This window comes from Emys orbicularis, chromosome 2 (genome assembly GCF_028017835.1).
Source record: "Emys orbicularis isolate rEmyOrb1 chromosome 2, rEmyOrb1.hap1, whole genome shotgun sequence".
NCBI classification, from domain to species: domain Eukaryota; kingdom Metazoa; phylum Chordata; order Testudines; family Emydidae; genus Emys; species Emys orbicularis.
In genome coordinates, this window is record NC_088684.1 from 121,449,881 (window position 1) to 121,464,505 (window position 14,625).

The 14,625-nt window shown below is 39.3% G+C and overlaps 1 protein-coding gene across 1 annotated transcript in view; it reads right to left on the reverse strand.

Annotated features, from left to right (window-relative positions):
- EXOC2 (exocyst complex component 2) overlaps window positions 1–14,625 on the reverse strand; it is a 204,913-nt gene that overhangs the window by 139,943 nt on the left and 50,345 nt on the right. The window lies entirely within an intron of this gene.

The following is a 14,625-nucleotide window of genomic DNA, read 5'->3' on the forward strand; positions in this document are numbered from 1 at the left end:
TTCCAGCATAACAATAACCCCAACTCAGCTCTGCCCATCTTCCTAATAGTTTAAAGTGTTGACACACTAAATGACTTATCTCCCAGACAGAAAGAAAAAAAATAAGAAAGGGTTGGGGGAGAGGGGGAAGAGAAGAGATAAGAGAATAGGGCAGGGGTTCTCAAACTGGGGGTCGGGACCCCTCATGGGGTTGTGAGGTTATTACATGTGGGGTCGCGAGCTGTCAGCCTCCACCCCAAACCCCGCTTTGCCTCCAGCATTTATAATGGTGTTAAATATATAAACAAGTGGTTTTAATTTATAAGGGGGGGTTGCGCTCAGAGGCTTGCTATGTGAAAGGGGGTCACCAGTACAAATAGTTTGAGAACCACTGGAATAGGGCATACCCACAACCCTTGGCATGGGGGAGGGAGAATGGGAGATCCTAGTATTGGGGGCTTTGGGGAGTTGCAAATAGTTCCTGAAATAGAGATGGGGTGGATAGGTGGCATGCAGGAAGCTTGTGAGGAAGAATGAAAGGATGCAAAGAACCTGTAGTGTGGGCAGTGGTGAGCTTGGCATACAGAAGCAACAAAGTGTGTGACCCTTTAGTTATCTGAACACTCAGGAGACAACCTAAAAATGGTATAAATGTAAACTTTTAGCATATTTGAGATACAATTACTGAAAAGATTATCAGTCCAAATGCTTAAACCACTTTTCAAAATGAGACTGGACAATTATGGTGTCACCAATAAAGCGAGTTCTATTGTTCAAGAACGGGTGTGAACTACTGATCAGTGTCTAACTCCTCATACATTTTCCTTTAGAGTCACTGCCCTACCAGGTTCTAACTCTTTAAGTGCTTTGGAACATTGCAGACTTGATTCTGCTCATTCCTTTGTCAGCTTTAAACTGGTGTACCTTTGGCTATGTCTACACTGCCCTGCAGTTTGGACTACAACGGTGTGAATAGCCATGCACACCAAAATGCTGTGCTATCATGCCCCCATGTGGATGCTGCGGGAGCAAATTACAAGGTTCCTAGTTCACAGTAATGCAGTCCTGTTTGAAGAGGACTACGTTAATGTGACCTAGGAACCTTTTAGTTCACACCCATTGTATCCACATGGGGGCATTAAAGCACAGCATTTCGGTGTGCACTGCCATTCACACCCCCATAGTCTGAACTGCAGGGCAGTGTGGACAAGCCCTTTATTGTCTTCAGTGGATTTATTCCTGATTTACACTGGTATGAGATGAGAATCAAGCACTATGAGTTTGGAATGTACTATAGATAAAGTTATATTCTAAGTTTAAAACTGCCTGTTTGCAGTGTATTGAACAGTATACCAAAAATCAATCAACAAATTTTGATTATAATCACTGGTCTACAATTTTTGAGAAGTCATCTGCTTCAGAGATAAAATGTGCTATTTATTATGTATTTTGATGTGCTGAATTCAAATATGACAATTAAAACAACTGATTGGCTACTGTTTCTAAGATATTTAAGTTTTTACATTTTATGTCTATGTATATTGTGAAGATAGTAGAGTTTTAATCATAAATTGTAAGGTCTTTTCATGTGTTTATGGTTGCTTTACATGATACTATTTCACCTGTCCTGTTTATGTAACACTTTAAAAATCAGCAAAAGGGTTATATAAATAAAATTTATTATGAAACAAAAGGCAAAAAACTATTATGTACATAGTTTAGTCCTATTCAGTGTCTACTCGGCGCTTCTTGGCTTGTCTCTTGTATTCATTAAATGGAGCATCTCTTGTCACTGTCCAGCAATAGTCTGCAAGAATTGATGGGCTCCATTTGCCCTGATAGCGTTTCTCCATTGTTGCAATGTCCTGGTGAAATCGCTCGCCGTGCTCGTCACTCACTGCTCCGCAGTTCGGTGGAAAAAAATCTAGATGAGAGTGCAAAAAATGTATCTTTAGTAACATGTTGCAAGCAAGGCTTTTGTATGCCTTGAGGAGGTTTTCCACCAACAACCTGTAGTTGTCTGCCTTGTTGTTTCCGAGAAAATTTATTGCCACTAACTGGAAGGCTTTCCATGCCGTCTTTTCCTTGCCACGCAGTGCATGGTCAAATGCATCATCTTGAAGAAGTTCATGAATCTGAGGACCAACAAAGACACCTTCCTTTATCTTAGCTTCACTTAACCTTGGAAATTTTCCACGGAGGTACTTGGAAGCTGCTTGTGTTTTGTTAATGGCCTTGACAAAGTTCTTCATCAGACCCAGCTTGATGTGTAAGGGTGGTAACAAAATCTTCTTCGATTCAACAAGTGGTGGATGCTGAACACTTTTCCTCCCAGGCTCCAAAGACTGTCGGAGTGGCCAATCTTTCTTGATGTAGTGGGAATCTCTTGCACGACTATCCCATTCGCAGAGAAAACAGCAGTACTTTGTGTATCCAGTCTGCAGACCAAGCAAGAGAGCAACAACCTTCAAATCGCCACAAAGCTGCCACTAACATTGGTCATAGTTTATGCACCTCAAAAGTTGTTTCATGTTGTCATAGGTTTCCTTCATATGGACTGCATGACCAACTGGAATTGATGGCAAAACATTGCCATTATGCAGTAAAACAGCTTTAAGAGTCGCCTTCGATGAATCAGTGAACAGTCTCCACTCATCTGGATCATGAACGATGTTGAGGGCTGCCATCACACCATCGATGTTGTTGCAGGCTACAAGATCACCTTCCATGAAGAAGAATGGGACAAGATCCTTTTGACGGTCACGGAACATGGAAACCCTAACATCACCTGCCAGGAGATTCCACTGCTGTAGTCTGGAGCCCAACAGCTCTGCCTTACTCTTGGGTAGTTCCAAATCCCTGACAAGGTCATTCAGTTCACCTTGTGTTATGAGGTGTGGTTCAGAGGAGGAGGATGGGAGAAAATGTGGGTCCTGTGACATTGATGGTTCAGGACCAGAAGTTTCATCCTCTTCCTCGTCTGACTCAAATGAGAATGATTCTGGTGCATCAGGAACCGGCAGTCCTTCTCCGTGGGGTACTGGGCGTATAGCTGATGGAATGTTTGGATAATGCACAGTCCACTTTTTCTTCATTGACACACCTTTCCCAACTGGAGGCACCATGCAGAAGTAACAATTGCTGGTATGATCTGTTGGCTCTCTCCAAATCATTGGCACTGCAAAAGGCATAGATTTCCTTTTCCTGTTCAACCACTGGCGAAGATTTGTTGCACAAGTGTTGCAGCATATGTGCGGGGCCCACCTCTTGTCCTGATCTCCAATTTTGGAGCCAAAATAAAGGTGATAGGCTTTCTTAACCATAGTGGTTATACTGCGCTTTTGTGATGCAAAAGTCACTTCACCACAAACATAGCAGAAGTTATCTGTACTGTTCACACAAGTACGAGGCATCTCTGCTCACTTTGGCTAAACAGAAATGTGTCCCTTTGCAAAATCAAACACTGACAAATAAGAGAGCACGACACTGTATGATTTCTAGAGCTGATATAGGGCAATTTGTTCAGCAGAGTGATGTAAGCTTCATTAGGATGGCATCATCCATGACTTCTAGGAATAACATGATGCAATTCATATCATGTATGACGCAATACCAGCTTCAGATTGCATCATTCATTGTTTTGCCTAAAAAGCAAGTACTGTCCAAACCCAGTCATAGATTTATTCATAGATCCAGTCAAAGATGTATTTTAGTCATTTCTGGTTTAAATTGAGATCCCTTCCCTTTATAACTCACTTATCCTCCGCCATTCCCAAGTCAAGGGTCGTATATACTGACCCAATAGCATATCTTGAAAACTAGAGCCAATCAACAATTTTAAGCATCATTTTCGTTCTCAGTGACTCAGAATTAGTAAAGTTTGACTACATTTATTTCAGAAGCATTTTGGCTGTAGAGCAGCGTTACACTTAGTAACTACATCCTAAAGTGCAGTCCATTTTGGTCAATTTCACGGTCATAGGATTTAAAAAATAATAAATTTCATGATTTCAACTATTTAAATCTGAAATTTCACGGTGTTGTAATTGTAGGGATCCTGACCCAACGAGGAATTGTGGGGCGGTCACATGGTTATTGGGGTGGGGGGGAGGAGTGGTATTGCTACCCTTACTTCTGCACTGCTGCTGGTGGCGGCGCTGCCTTCAGAGCTGGGCAGCTGGAGAGCAGTGGCTGCTGGCCGGGAGCCCAGCTCTGAAGGCAGAGCCACTGCCAGCAGCAGCGCAGAAGTAAGGATAGCATGGTATGGTATTGCCACTTTTACTTCTGCGCTGCTGCCTTCAGAGCTGGTCCCTCAGCCAGCAGGCGCCACTCTCCGCCACCCAGCTCTGAAGTAAGAATGGCATGGTATGGTATCACCACCCTTACTTCTGCGCTGCTGCCTTCAGAGCTGGGCCCTTGGCCAATAGCCACCACCCTACAGCCGCCCAGCTCTGAAGGCAGCACTGAACTAAGGGTAGCAATACCGTGACCCTCCTAAAATAACCTTGTGACCCCCTGCAACTCCCTTTTGGGTCAGGACCCCCAATTTGAGAAACACTGGTCTCCCCCATGAAATCTGTATAGTGTACTATAGTGTAAAAGCACTCAAAAGACCAGATTTCATGGGGGAAGACCAGATTTCGCGGCCCGTGACACGTTTTCCATGGCCGTGAATTTGGTAGGGCCCTACCCATGACCCATGGGTGGTCTGCAGAGCAGTAGCAGATGATTTATAGAAAGCTGCTGGTCTGCCATGGTCTCATTTCCAGTAAGAGAAGCAGAAATGAGATTAAATGGAAAGGAAATGGAGATAGTACAATTAGCCTTTTTTTTTTTTAACTTTTTAAAATTAGGGACAGTTAAAAATATATACACACTTTCCTGGTGTTACTTTTCCATGTAAATCAATTCCTGTAGTTGCCACTGGGAGGCTATGTGATCATGAATGGGAGAGCAGGTGATCTTTGAAACCACAAACAGGAAGGTGAGGGTCCATAAAACAATGTCTAGATGAAGATACAGTCCACATTATGAAAGTGTTTGAGAACCCTTGCTATAGAGTACCCAAACTTTGAAATTGGTGGACCTGTGGCTCTGCAAAAGCTGTCACACAACTGCATTTTAAAAGCTGTGGAGGTAAGGGAAGAGAGGAAATCTACAAGGTATAAGTGAAAAGAACAGGAGTACTTGTGGCACCTTAGAGACTAACAAATTTATTTGAGCATAAGCTTTCGTGGGCTCCAGCCCACTTCATCAGATGCATAGAATGGAACACACAGAAAGAAGATATTTATACATACAGAGAACATGAAAAGGTGGAAGTAGCCATACCAACTGTAAGAGGCCAATCAATTGAGATGAGCTATCAGCAGCAGGAGAAAAAAAAACAACCTTTGAAGTGATAATTAAGATAATTGAGATATAAGGTGTGAGGATACTTAACATGGGGAAATAGATTCAATTAGTGTAATGACCCTACCATTCCCAATCTCTGTTCAAACCTAAGTTAATTGTATCTAATTTGCATATTAATTCAAGTTCAGCAGTCTCTCTTTGAAGTCTGTTTTTGAAGTGTTTTTGTTGCAAAATTGCCACCTTCAAATCTGTCACTGAGTGGTTAGAGAGGCTGAAGTATTCTCCCACTGGTTTTTGAATGTTATGATTCCTGATGTCAGATTTGTGTCCATTTATTCTTTTGCGTAGAGACTGTCCGGTTTGGCCAATGTATATGGCAGAGGGGCATTGCTGGCATATGATGGCATATATCACGTTGGTAGATGTGCAGGTGAACAAGCCCCTGATGGCGTGGCTGATGTGATTAGGTCCTATGATGGTGTCACTTGAATAGATATGTGGACAAAGTTGGCATCGGGCTTTGTTGCAAGGATAGGTTCCTGGGTTAGTGTTTGTTGTATGGTGTACGGTTACTGGTGAGTATTTGCTTCAGGTTGGGGCGCTGTCTGTAAGTGAGGACTGGTCTGTCTCCCAAGATCTGTGAGAGTGAGGGATCATCTTTCAGGACAGGTTGTAGATCTTTGATGATGCGTTGGAGAGGTTTTAGATGGGGGCTGAAGGTGACAGCTAGTAGCGTTCTGTTATTTTCTTTGTTGGTCCTGTCCTGTAGTAGGTGACTTCTGGGTACTCGTCTGTCAATCTGTTTTTTCACTTCAGCAGGTGGGTATTGTAGTTTTAAGAATGCTTGATAGAGATCTTGTAGGTGTTTGTCTCTGTCTGAGGGATTGGAGCAAATGCGGTTGTATCTTAGAGCTTGGCTGTAGACAATGGATCGTGTAGTGTGTTCTGGATGGAAGCTGGAGGCATGTAGGTAAGTATAAGTGTTTTGTCAGGGTGTTAAGAGATTCTAGAGTAGAGGGAAAGTGTTGTCTGGAGTAAGTGAGATAATGGTGACTGTTTACCTACATACCAGTTAGTATTTTTGTTTGGACTAGTTTTGCACAACTAGTCCAGCTAAATTAACTTAAACACACTGAACACGGTGTACATATAAATAACTTCTCTATGCACACAGACTGGTAGAGAATACAACATATTACACATGCACAATACACACCTTCACTTTCCATATACAGAAACCATTTTTACTTTTCACCCAACAGTATTTTCAGATTTAATTATATGTCCATTCCTCATTGAGAACGATGCACATACCAAATTTTAGGTTCAAGATTCAATGCAAAAAGCTTCTGAAGGATTTATTAAAATGGTGATTAAAATCATTTTTTCATTATAAAGTAACTCAAAAACAGTGAAACATTTTCTTCATACACAGAGGCTGGATGCTCAAAAGCCTAGGAAAAGAAAAAGTGCTAGCTGGATAAACTGGATTTCTTGCCTTCCACACAACAACAACAAAGAAGCTCAAGAATGGGCTAAAGTGACACCATACAAACAAGGGCAGTCAAAGTAGATGCCAATGAGAGGGATAGGAGTAGGCCTCACTGATAAGAGGCTCCAGAAAAAATCCAAAATCTTTCAGGAAAAAAAAACTTATTTTTTCCTGGTTTCCCCCGTTTCCTGATATGGAAAAATTGGAACTTTGGGGGGAAATGGAAAAGAAATTTTCATGTGAAAAAATGTGTCTCTGAATGAACCGTGAAAGAATTATTAGAGTAATATATGAAATATTATTACTGCTGAACTTCAGTCCTTCAAAATGCTTTCTAATAAGAATGTCAAATGAAGTTGCTTTATTTCAAAACTTATAGTATCAGGCAATTACAATTCCTGTATACTGTAGGCCTATATACTGTATATATCTATGTAATCCTCTGGGGCATATTACTACAGCCCCCCAGTCAGTACAAGGTGCTACCATTCTTACTAGCAAGTAGGAGTGAAGTTTGGTGTGGAGACAACCTGAGCAGGAAGAGAGAAGTAGCTGCTATCTTGAAGTTGCTGTCCTCCTGACAGGCCCCAGGGAGCAGCACACTCATCCTATCTCCTCAGCAGATTAGAAGGTTGACACCCTGTGTCTTGCTGGGGAACAAACGAACAGATTACTGTCTGCTTGTGTAGAGCCAGTGGGGCAGAGGCCTGTGCCTGCAAGGCGTTGGAAGAGAACCTTGAGGAGCTGGAATGGATCCTGTCTCAGAGTCCTGACCCTGACATCCACCAGAGGAACCAACCGCACCAAGCACAGAGAAGCTCTTATTGTTTTTTCCTTCTCCCTCAGCAAAGATGATGTGACTGTCTTCTAACATGTAGAAGTATTTCCAAGCTGGAAGTCATTCAGGCAAAAAAAGGACCTGTGTTTTGCAAATACTGCCAAATGAAATATTCATTTCCAAATGCCACCAGAATGACCATACACATCCTAGCATGCATGAAATATCCTGCAGACATTAAAAGTGGAAATGAAGGTCAAGAAGAAGAGTGTGAGATAGACAACACGGACATTGGTTGCATTTGCAACAAACATTCTTGATCCAGAAGTCCTTCTGCTTCTGTGACATCTTCATCTGGAAGTGTTGTACACTCAGTTTCAACTCTTCAATCATCAGGAAAACATAGGCATCTGAACCAACGATATCCAAAAGATTCCCAACAATGATTGTATGCAGTGTAGTTGTAGCTATGTTGGTCCCAGGATATTAGAGAGACAAGGTGGGTGGGGTGTTAACAGACCATTCTATGTTGAATGGTTCCTTACAATATGTGCTAACTACTTACGGTAAAAAAATCTTTTCCACCTTGCATTTTGCTGTGAGGCTGGGAGTTCCTTTCCCAGACCTGAAGAAGACCTTTGTGTGGCTTGAAAGCTTGTCTCTCTCACCAACACAAGTTGGTCCAATAAAAGATATTACCTCCCAACAATGACTTCATTTATAGACAAGATGACACCTGAATATCAACAAAAAAGACTGATGAAGCAAGAGTGATATATGCTTCTGGTATTCCAGTGTCAGTCATTGAAAACAGTTATTGGCAGGCAGCATTTAAATTATTAAGACCATCATACCAGTTACCAAGCAAACATTCTTTGAGCAAGCCTCTTCTACAGTCAGAATATTAACATGCAATTAAACCTGTGCAAGAAAAAAAAAAAAAATCAACGAAGCACTTTGTCTGGCAGTACTTACATATGGGTAGACAAATGTAGGGGTGGAAGGGGAAGGAATCATAAACTTTGTAATAACACCACTTTAGGAGAAAACAGACAAACTGCAAAGTATATTAGGAGAGAAATATGTGAAGTACTAGAGAAGAGTGGAAATGGGAAAGTATTTGCTCCACTGACTGACAATGCCTGTGCTATGAAAGTAGAATGGGACAACATAATGGACAAATATCCCCATATAACTATAAAAGAATATGTTTTTTATTGCCTAAACCTGCTTATTAATGATTTCATGCAGTTGTGCACATTGGAAGAGATCTATAAAAAAAGCAAAAGAAATTATAAAATGTGACAACTACTCATATTCTTTAAGAAGAAGCAAGAAGAAAAGTATTGTAAAAATAAAATGGTAACACTGCACCTTTCTAACAAAACAAGATGGGAATTGTGGGGATGTCATTTGAAAATGTATTAAAACAAAGAAGCTCTTCAAGAAAGAGTGATGACTGAAGAACTTAAAAGTGTACAACACACTGTACTTGATGAGGATACCTTCTGGGTTCACCTGCAGAACACTCTGAAGATTCTGCAGCCAACTGCTTCTTCAATCACTGTATCTGAATCAGACAAAGCACTTCTGTCGGACATTCCTCAAGTTATGACAAAGATAAAGTCAACTGTATTGAAAATCTAAGCTCATCTCCACATACAAGTCAGGAAGACATAAAAATGAAGGACTTTATACGTAGATGGGAAGAATTCTGCTGTAAACCAATATATGCTACTGCAAATCACTTAGATCCAAGGTTCAAAGGTAGTTATGTTAGTGATGATAGCATTGTTACATCACTTGACTGGATTACTAAACAAGCTACACATTTAGGATTAGATTTTGGAAAAGCAGAAGAACATAAGAATGGCCATACTGGGTCAGACCAAAGGTCCATCTAGCCCAGTATCCTGTCTGCTGACAGTGGCCAATGCCAGGTGCCCCAGAGGACTGAACCTAACAGGTAATGATCAAGTGATCTCTCTTCTGCCATCCATCTCCACTCTCTGACAAACAGAGGCTAGGGACACCATTCCTTACCCATCCTGGCTAATAGCCATTAATGGACTTAACTAGATAAATTCATGGAGGTTCTCTTTTAAACCCTGTTATAGTCCTAGCCTTCACAACCTCCTCAGGCAAGGAGTTCCACAGGTTGACTGTGCGCTGTGTGAAGCATTTTCAAATGTTGCAGAATACAGAACCTCTTCAGGTATTTGGTCCCAGAGTGCAATCTGGGAATGTGCCAAGCACATTGCTCCTACAAAATGGTGGCTAGGCCTCTGTACAGCACAACCATTGACTCCTTTTGCTTCTCATCTGCTTCAGATTCCTCCATCTTCTGAAGCACGAGAAAGACACTAGTCAATGTTTGGAAATATACACACAAACTCAAGAAACACGATAACATGTGAAAGAGTTTGTTTCACGCCATGCATATCTTCAGTTTAATGAAATAGATGAAGATCATAGTGGAAGTTCAGAATCAGAAGTTGTTAATTTTTGAGAGAGAGATTCTGATTAGAAAAGTCACAAGAAAAAACTTGAGCTATGGTAGCATTTCCAAGAGTAAATTGATAACTAAACTGTTTAAGTTATACTTATTTATACGATGGCTAGATTTGCCTACAAATATGACACACTATATATAATGATAATGCACTATTAAAGAGTCTAAAAATGTTCACTATAAAATCTGGATATATACCCATATTTACTGCAGGTCCTTAATGTTGTACTGTGTTAACTACACTATAATGAATATGTATAAATTAGGGCTGTCAATTAATCGCAGTTAACTCATGCGATTAAAAAAAAAATTAATTGCAATTAATCGTACTGTTAAGCAGCAGAATATCAATTGAAATTTATTAAAATGTGTGGATGTTTTTCTACATTTTCAAATATATCAATTTCAATTACAACACAGAATACAAAGTGTACAGTGCTCACTTTATATTATTTTTATTACAAATATTTGCACTGTAAAAATGATAAAATAAATAGTATTTTTCAATTCACCCCATACAAGTACTGGAGTGCAATCTCTTTATCATGAAAATGCAAGTTACAAATGTAGGTTTTTTTGTTACATAACTGCACTCAAAAACAAACCAATGTAAAACTTTAGAGCCTACAAGTCCACTCAGTCCTACTTCTTGTTCAGCCAATCCCTAAGAGAAACAAATTTGTTTACATTTACGGGAGATAATGCTGCCCCCTTCTCAATTACAATGTCACCTGAAAGTGAGACCAGGCATTCTCATGGCACTGTTGTAGCTGACGTCGCAAGATATTTACGTGCCAGATGTGCTAAAGATTCATATGCCTCTTCATGCTTCGGCCACTGTTCCAGAGGCCATACTTCCATTCTGATGACACACGCGTTAATTAAATTTGTGACTGAACAACTTGGGAGAGAATTGTATGTGCCCTGCTGTTTTACCTGCATTCTGCCATATATTTCATGTTATAGCAGTCTCAGATGGTGACCCAGCACACGTTGTTCGTTTTAAGAACACTTTCACTGCAAATTTGACAAAATGCAAAGAAGATACCAATGTGAAATTTTTAAGATAGTTACAGCACTCGACCCAAGATTTAAGAATCTGAAGTGCCTGCCAAAATCTAATCAGGACGAGGTGTGGAGCATGCTTTCAGAAATCTTAAAAAAGCAAGACTGATGCGGAAAGTACAGAACCCGAACCACCAAAAAAGAAAATCAACCTTCTGCTGGTGGCATCTGGGTCACATGATGAAAGTGAACATGTGTTGGTCCGCACTGCTTTGGACTGTTACCAAGCAGAACCCGTCATCAGCATGAACGCATGTCCTCTGGAATGGTGGTTGAAGCATCAAGGGATGTCTGAATCTTTAGCACATCTGCCATGTAAATACCCTGCGGCACTGGCTACAACAGTGCCATGCAAACACCTGTTCTCGCTTTCAGGTGACATTGTAAACAATAAGCAGGCAGCATTATCTTCTGCAAATGTAAAAAACTTGTTTATCTGAGCGACTGGCTGAACAAGAAGTAGGACTGAGTGGACTTGTAAGCTCTAAAATTTATTTTTGAATGCAGGGTATTTTTGTACATAATTCTACATTTGTAAGTTCAACTTTCACGATAAAGAGATTACACTACAGTACTTGTATGAGGTGAATTGAAAAATACTATTTCTTTTGTTTTTTTACAGTGCAAATATTTGTAATAAAAAATAAAGTGAGCACTATATACTTTGTATTGTGTTGTAAATGAAATCAATATATCTGAAAATGCAGAAAGCATCCAAAATATTTAAATGGTATCCTATTATTAACAGCGCGATTAATCACAATCAATTTTTAATCGTGCAATTAATCATGATTAAATTTTTTAATCACTTGACAACCCTAATATAAATATGTTCATTTTTAGCACTTTTTCTCTAGAAACATGAGTTTCTTTTGTATCTGCTTTATAACATCAGAGCTCAATTTACATACTATTTCTGAGTCCTACGGATAACCTTCCTTTTTGTGTACAAGTCAACAATGTTGATGCTTTCTATTTTCAATATTTTAATTCCTCCTGCCCTCCCCCATATTTTAGAGAGATGTCAACAGGCAAAAAATACACAAATATCTCAGCGTGCAGCTCCATCTCTATTACTATGTATATTTGTCATTATTCAAACACAAAGAATTTATACTTATTTACTTCATAAATATAACTAGCAGTAATCTCTATGTGCTAATTAAATTATACATAATACATTTCTCACTCTTAAAGAAGCAAAGTTTCATTTTGATAAGCAAGTAACTACTGCAGATATTTCAATTTTTTCCAAAATTTCTGTTTTTCAACCGCCCTCCCCATATGTTTTTTTTCTATGCCTTCAAAACATCTGGAAATTTTATATCTCTAGACTCAGCCACACAAACCATATGCTTGGTTAGGACCACGGCTTACCATATCTGAGCATCAGCTGGAACATTGTTAGTGCTCTGATAAAAAGTTTGCAGTTATTGGGGCAAGGAGAGACTGAATCTAGGCATTTCAACCACAGTTGAAGAGTTCAAAGACAGTTATCTTTGCCAGAAAAACAAGTGATAGTTTAATCTGGCAACTACACTGCAATAGGCTTTCTAGTAATCTAAACTACAATTTGATTAGTTGCTGTTTGTGTTAAAAACAATTTAATATTAGGAAAGAGATGGTTTAATACTTTGTTACAGCTTTGCAGAACCAGGCAATTTAAATTTGCAAGTCAATCATTAACATACACACTATTTTTAATACCAATTTGTTCAAAAACTATGGGTGAAATTTTCATAAGCAGCTCAGCATTGCTCTAACTCTGCTCCCACTGAAGTCAATAGAAGTTTTACCATTGGTTTCCAACGGAAGCAGAAGTAGACCAAAACTGAGAGCTTTTGCACAGAAACGTAGTTAATTTTTTTTTTAAGTGTCTGGAACACATCAAACCAAAAAACAAACAACTAAGGAAGACAGACTGATTCAGCAGAGCATAGTTCTGAAGGCCCTGGGCATAGTATCCATTAAGCCTCTGGCACCAAAGTATACTAAGGAATAGGAAAAACTAAAATGTAAACACACTTTCCAGAATAAATGGAAACCCAAATGTCCATGGATTTCATGTCAGAAAGATGAAATGATCTGTGTAATTTGGAGAAAACCTGAAAAGCTTTTGATAAGGGCATGCCCCCTATGAGAAGTGTAAAGTCTTCAGAATGGATCCCAGATATGTATATGACTGTTCTACTGATCATTTGAAATGTACAGAAGTGTGTCACTTTGTCCTCAAGAAGCTATTACTAGATTGTTCCATAAAATGCTAAAAGATCTATAAATTAGCAATGTGGTGTACTGTCACTTACAGTGTCACTAAATATGATTTCATTTTCAGAAATATTGAAATATTTTGCAACTTGAAGGAAAAACATGGCCTTAATCTCGAATCATATTGCATTAACATCCAAAACATTGCCAAACTAACTACTGAAAAAATATGTTGGACCTCAAAAAGCATGAGATTTTGAAATAATGTTGGATTGTGTTTAATTATCTTTTGTTTTTTTGAGCTTTTTCATGCTTTTCCCCACAACCACAAGGGCAAGAAAAAATATGTATTTATTTATTAAAGTAGAGAGTCTCAAATAATAACCTGACTCCAGAGCCTGGGGTTTTAAGAAAAACACAAACTACTGTGAGACTTATAATAAAATTTCAAAACTTGGTAACAATGCATCCACGTAGGAAGAAAGTTTATATAAGCAACCGCAAAGTCTCTTAGGGAAGTGTCTCAGAAATGTATATTAAAAGCTAGGTTTATTACTCCGCTGAATGAGCCACTGAAAAAATCCGCAGCTGAGCAATTCTGGTTATGTCAGGTTTTACAGAATAGGAAAAGTTATACTCTCTTTAGTGACCCGGTGAACTTGGGATCTCGGACATCTCAAGATATCACATAAGGCATAAAAGCAGCTTTACAAGTTGTGGAGATAAGGACAAGAAGAGTTTGAATCAAAATTGAAATAACAACATGAATTTAAACTATGTAGTGGAGACTATGGGCTTTCAAACGACATGTAGGTCATAGTTAGACAAGATATGTTTCTTTTTGTGCACAGCACCAACCACAACCTTCAGCTTTATATTCTGGTCTAATAAAAGATTATCTATAGCTTAAACAATTGAAAAATAAAATTTGAAAATGGGATTCAAAATAAACTCTAAGTCATAAAACATGACAGTAACTTCAAACGGTCTCTGGTGAGTTTAAGGTAATTACCAGATATTTTGGAGGAATCGACCAAGTGTTCAGGATTGATCTTCAGGCCAGAGCTCTGAAGGCTGTCATCAGTTTAGAAGACATTAAGTCAGAGGCTGACGCAGATCAAATATGGATCATTCTTAAGGTGCTCAAGACATGCACAGTTTTGGGCACATGTATTTCAGCATGGACTCAACCACCATTCCAACTGAAGTCTCTCTTATTTTTAAAAGAGAAATCTC